This window comes from Spinacia oleracea, chromosome 5, assembly GCF_020520425.1.
Source record: "Spinacia oleracea cultivar Varoflay chromosome 5, BTI_SOV_V1, whole genome shotgun sequence".
NCBI classification, from domain to species: domain Eukaryota; kingdom Viridiplantae; phylum Streptophyta; class Magnoliopsida; order Caryophyllales; family Amaranthaceae; genus Spinacia; species Spinacia oleracea.
Window position 1 is genome coordinate 67,683,567 of NC_079491.1, and position 5,853 is coordinate 67,689,419.

At 34.6% G+C, this 5,853-nt stretch overlaps 1 long non-coding RNA gene across 1 annotated transcript; it reads left to right on the forward strand.

The window, feature by feature from the left end:
* Positions 1–257: 257 nt before the first annotated feature.
* On the forward strand, positions 258–4,877 carry LOC130461236 (uncharacterized). The gene is made up of 5 exons (XR_008921648.1): positions 258–672; positions 1,544–2,898; positions 3,226–3,321; positions 4,190–4,486; positions 4,586–4,877. It is a non-coding gene; the product is annotated as an uncharacterized lncRNA (long non-coding RNA).
* The last annotated feature ends 976 nt before the right edge of the window (positions 4,878–5,853 follow it).

Consider the following 5,853-nt stretch of genomic DNA (forward strand, 5'->3'; position numbering starts at 1 on the left):
ATTAGGTAAACCTATCGATTTTGCCACGACATAAAAGGACTCCTTACTTATATCGTTGAGTTTCACCAAAACTAACATGTACTCACAATTATTTGTGTACCTTACCCCTTTACACTACTAGAATTAATGCTTTCAACGACAACTAACTAACGACGGGAGAAAAAACATTCTCGTTAAAAGAGCTAAAATGTAATTCACGTTAAAAAAACGTCGCGCGGGACATCTAAAAAATTTTAAAACAAAAATTGAATTTGCATTTTCACATTAGTGTCGTCGTTATTGTTCACTTTTAATAAGTTCATAATATTCCACCAAACTCACACCAAAACCTAAGTATATTTTTCTCTGATTCAAGATATGGCGGCGAGTGGAAATCAAAGCCCAAATTCTTGCCCACCTTTCTATCGACTAAACCGTCTTTCATTCATATCGATCTTCAACGAGAAACAACTTCAACCTCTGGCCATTGTTTTGGTGGTGTAATTGGCAAAGGAGACGATGTTGGTGGTAGAATCGAAATGGGTAGATGCTTAATTGGTGGTGGATCATGTACTAGATGGCGTTTTTGGTGGTGGAATTGGAATGTGTTGCGATGTAATCGGAAGGCTTGGTGGTAGATCTTCTCAATCAGGTCGTTGATATTCTGGCGAGGGAGTAGGTGATTCGGCAATGGTACGCGAGATTATTTCTTGTGTTCTTATTTTATTTTAATTTTTTAATCGTCCTTGATTGTTTTGATGGATTATGTTAGGTTAAATATGTGTACTTCTATCCTTTTCATGTTTTAATTGATAAATTTCAAATTGGAGGTTTGGGTATTTTAGCAAAATTTCGAGGCATGTAGGTAGGATCCTTTCAATCGGGAAGTTAGTCGTTCTGGTATATTGATCTTGCCCTTTGTTTTACTGAATTGACTTGTGTATTGATCCCAATTTGAGGTTTTTTTTATTCTTCATTGGATTGAGAGTTCAGAAACAAAAAATCAGGACCGAATTAGGCAAACCGTAGCTATAAAGGTCAGGTCATTGGTTTTCATTAACATGAATTATTGCATTATGATTATATGAAGCACAAATTTGGACTTTGAGAAGGTGATGACTCTAAGTCTCTAACTCCACTCGACTCAGGTCTTAGTTTGTGACTATTTACAGTTTTTGTTTTTGTTTTCCATTGTTACCAGATCACATCAATGCGTTAAACATTGGATTCCACATGAATCCGAATCCTTCCCCTACTTGATTTACTTATTGATCTTGCCAGAATTGGTGATCTGATTTTCTTCCACTCTTTCTTTTCATTACACTTTGCATACTTATTTTTGAATTTGGTCAACTACTTGTATAAAGTTATTCTCAGTCTCTATAATAAAGAAAAGGTAGTTATTTCTCAGTCATTATATGATATCACAAGGGTCCCTTTGGTTTTCTCACCTGTTCTCCCTTTGTCGCACCTATGAAAAAGTTGCTTTACTTTAATAGTGACTAAATGCTGTAGCAAATATTATTTACCATAAGTGGTAGTCTGAAATTTTCTTCCTTGTTAGGTATTACTGCTGCTTCAGGTATATCAGCTGAACTAGGAATTTCGTTGAGGCATCGCAACTAGTGTTAGATATCTCACCAGTCACCGGACACTCAAGGAATGGGGGAACTGATCTGTTGTATGTAGCAGAGAATGTTGTTGACCCTGAATGTACCCTAGTTGTATATATGGGTTTGGCAACACTTCCTGCTTGTCCAGAAATTGGCACAACATGGCCTGCCTAATGATACTCATGTTGTTGCAGTGGAAAGAGGGACAACTGCTCAACAACATTTGGTAAGGAATACCTGACCTTTCCTTCATTCTATTTTGTTTAACTTTCCTGCATAATGCCTAGGCTGTTCTATAAGTTTTATACTGGCTGCATTAGCATTTCATAATTTGTGGTGTAGATTGGTAGGGATTTTTTTATTTCAAGGCGAACACATTTGTTATCTTTCTATGATTTCTGCACCTCCTCCATTATAACCAGCAAGTAAATAAAAAAGAAAAGGGGTGCGATCTGATGTAGAAGATCTTCTATATCAGATCACACCCCATTTATCAGTTATTTCCCGGTCATTATATGATATCACAAGGGTCCCTTTGGTGGAAGGAAATGGAAAGGTTTTGGCTGAAGAATTGGATGGTTCTAGATGGATCTATGAAACTTACAAGCAGGATTTGCTTCTTTTTAATAGTTGTAATTATAGTTTTGGAGCTCATGATGAAAAAGAAGTGGTTAAAAGTACTGAAGAACCTAGTATTTAACCTAAGAGTCATTCGTCGGAAGAATAGGCTTGTCACTACTCTTTCTTGTAGGGAATGTGGAAAGTCGTGCCTAATATATTTTCTTTCATTATAGAAGTTACAACTTTGTTCTTTTCACCTTGCAAAATTCGCGAAAAATATGTTTCCAAGTTAAAATTCAGTTGATCACAACGAAAACTAGATGTGATAAATACAGATAAGTTAATTTCAAATGAAAAGAATGAATTTTTAGTAATCAGAGTGGAAGTCTTCTTAAGCTAGCTCAACTTAGTACAAAATTTGACTATGCTCTAGATTCCATATACACTTTTCCTGTAATTTTCCGGACAGGTTTTGAAGAGAGTAAAGAGTTTCCTATCGTCTGGCACACAGTCGTTGCGGGGCGATATTGCATTACTAAGTACTTGGGTTCTGCGGCTTTCAGGAAAGTTGTTTAGGCTCATGATATCCAGACTGGAGTTTATGCTTGCTAAAAGTCATTAAAAATGACGGATTTTATTTGTAAAAGTTTGGATGAAATCGAACTTCTCAAGTATGTCAACAAGAATGATCCTGCGGATAAGCACCACATTTTACATCTCTAGCTGTGACTACTTTTACCATCAGGTTTGTACAATGTGTGGGAATCTCTATGACTACTTTTACCTTCCCCTGACTTTGCTGGTCTTAATTACTGTTGTTTCATCTGTTGATTATGAAGTATAACATGAAAAGGGTTCCATTGAAATTTTATGCACTAAAAAAAATCTCCTGTAAAGAAGCTGGCCAATGCCTAGTAAGTTAGTAGCCTTAGTAAAGAAATCTAGTGGATAATTTGGTCATAAGCTAAAGAAATAATTTTATCTGTTAGTGTTATGTTCAAAATCAAAGCAACCTTGTTTATATTAACTAAAAAGATCAACCTATTTTGACATTCATTGTGAAATTTTGCAGATAAGAAAGTTCCACTAGAAAGCTAATTTCTAAGCAAAAGCGCATGGCTGGTGGAGATCTAAGAGAGTTGGAGTTCCTCACATTCTCATCCAGCAGGTATATATTATACTTTGTATTACTTGCATAGGATAATAAATTATCATGGTTTTTATGTTTAAATTTCTGGTGCGGTGGTGCAAAGTCTTTTTGTTCAATGTTGCTTTAGGTCACTAAATTTGAAGGAAGAGCAAAGCTAACATACTGTCTTTCTCAAATTGAAGTAAGCTAGTAATTTGTGTTCTGCTGCTGTGAGCTACCTATTCCTCTGATGTTTATTTGATGCATTAACAGGTCATGAACACTATTGTTCCAAGAGTCCTCCTATCCTTTTTCTTCAATTTCTTGATTTGTAGGGGTCCAAGGCCGTCCATTTTAGTACTCGTAATTGCATCCTACATTTAGATATAATCTAATTGATAAAAATAGTAGATACCCATCCTACTCATGTTTGTTAAAGAATTTAGATTTATTTTGGATTGTTTTGCAAAAGAGTTATTCTATAGTATGAGCTAGATTGGTTTTAGATATACTTTGCTTGTTTCTTTGCTAGTTGTTTGCAAGCTATAATTTTGTTTTAATTTAACTGAGCAACGCTTTAATGTGGATAAAAAAAACTAGTATTACTAGGTAGCATTCAACATAACTTACCAGGGTTTTGAACTTTTATTTTGATTTGTTTTAGCTAGCTTGTAGTTTAGGAGTGTCCTGACACTTGAAGGCCTTGGATTGTAACACCATTGTTGATAATTTAATTGTATCAACACTACAGTCAATTAGTCTTCTGTCAAGTACATCTACTTCCCAGATTACAATGAAAAGCTTCATGTTCTTTTAGATTTAAATATTAAGTACATTACATAATTACATAATGGTGGTCGTATGTGGTTGCTGACATCTTTGTTTTGTACTTTTGTTAATGGTGAAGTTAGTACGTGCTGTTTTTGTATTCTTCATATCTAGATTTGGTGCTGCAATTGCTTCACGTTTACAACAATCTGAGAAACTTACAAAATGGGTTACGGAGCAAGCTCCTGAGCTAGATGACGTGTAGTGGCCATTTCCCAAGCAACGTTCTTGCAAAGATGGATGTCTAGAGTGGTGATAATAGTCGCAAGCACACTTCTGATTGTTCTATTTCTTATACCAGTTGTGCTTGTGCAAGTCTTGCCAATCTGTCCCAACTGGAAGTCTGGTTCCCCTTCCTGGCAAGCATTTTAACCGCGTAAGTGATTATTCCATCTGCTTGTCATAGAAAATTTTTAGAATTGTAATTCTTTTATTCATTAATCATCATTATAATTGGGCTTTAAACTTATGTTAGATTTTAAGATTTGGAGAGAAGAAATCAAGGAGGAAGAAGGTTTATTGAAGTATGCATGGAAGGAGGCTACCTTGAAGATCAGCACTCAAGCTTTTGTCAGACTACAGTTTTTGCATATAGTTTTGTGTCGATCAACTAGTTACATTTTTATTTTGTTCTTTTAGATTGAACAAGAATTACTTATCTTTTAGCTTTTTTAGAATTTAAAGACAAGGGGATGTGATTTTTGATAACATAACTTGAAATTCTATTGTAAAAAATATTTTGAGTAATGAAATTTTAATTTGTTTAATTGATTTATATCTATATTGTTTCACAGGGAAAATGTAGGTGCTTCGAAAAGCGCAAATAATATTATTATGATTGCAATATTATCGACATTATAGTTGGTCGTTATTGCCAAAATTCAAACTTTTTGACCGTTGGGAATGACATTTTACAAGGGATATTTTGGTCGTTATTGCTTAATTGATCATAGTGAATAAGTATTTAATGACGAACTACCATTTCGTCGTTAAGCATTAACGACGGATTATTGTTTCGTCGTTAACTTTTAACGATGAAATTTTAACTTCGTCGTTAATTATTAACGACCAATTATGATTTCATCGTTAGAAGTTAACGACGAAACAATAATCCTTCGTGAATGTTTAACGACGAACCGATAATCCGTCGTTAATGCTTAACGACGAAACGGTAGATTGTCGTTAATAAACATTAATTATTAACGACGAACATCGTCGTTAAAGGCAATAACGACGGAACCTGTTACAACGAACATCATGTCCGTCGTTAAAACCTTTAACGACGAAAATTGAGGCTTTTAACGACGAAATTGTTTGTCGTTAAATGTCCTTTTTCTAGTAGTGTAATTAGTATCGATAAGTAACACCTCACTATGGCGGAAAACTATTACTAAGATCGATGTAAAGGATATCCAAGTAAGTGTTATTTTGGCATGGCACCTTTTAACTCAATTTTTAAGTTTGAAACTTAAGACTCTTACTATGTTGGTTAGATTTTAAGTGAACTAAAATCCTTAATCATGCAACATAATCAAGCTACAACCTCATGCATAATTAAGACATATTTAAAGCAATAAATAACTTAAAGCATGCATAAGATAAATGTGATCTAGTATGGCCCGACTTCATCTTGAAGCTTCAACTTCAAAGTCCGTCTCGAAAATGGAAACTTCGTCTTAATTTCACCGTGGGAGGCGTCATTTTCTCCAAATAGGATAAGCTATAATTGAACTAATTACAATT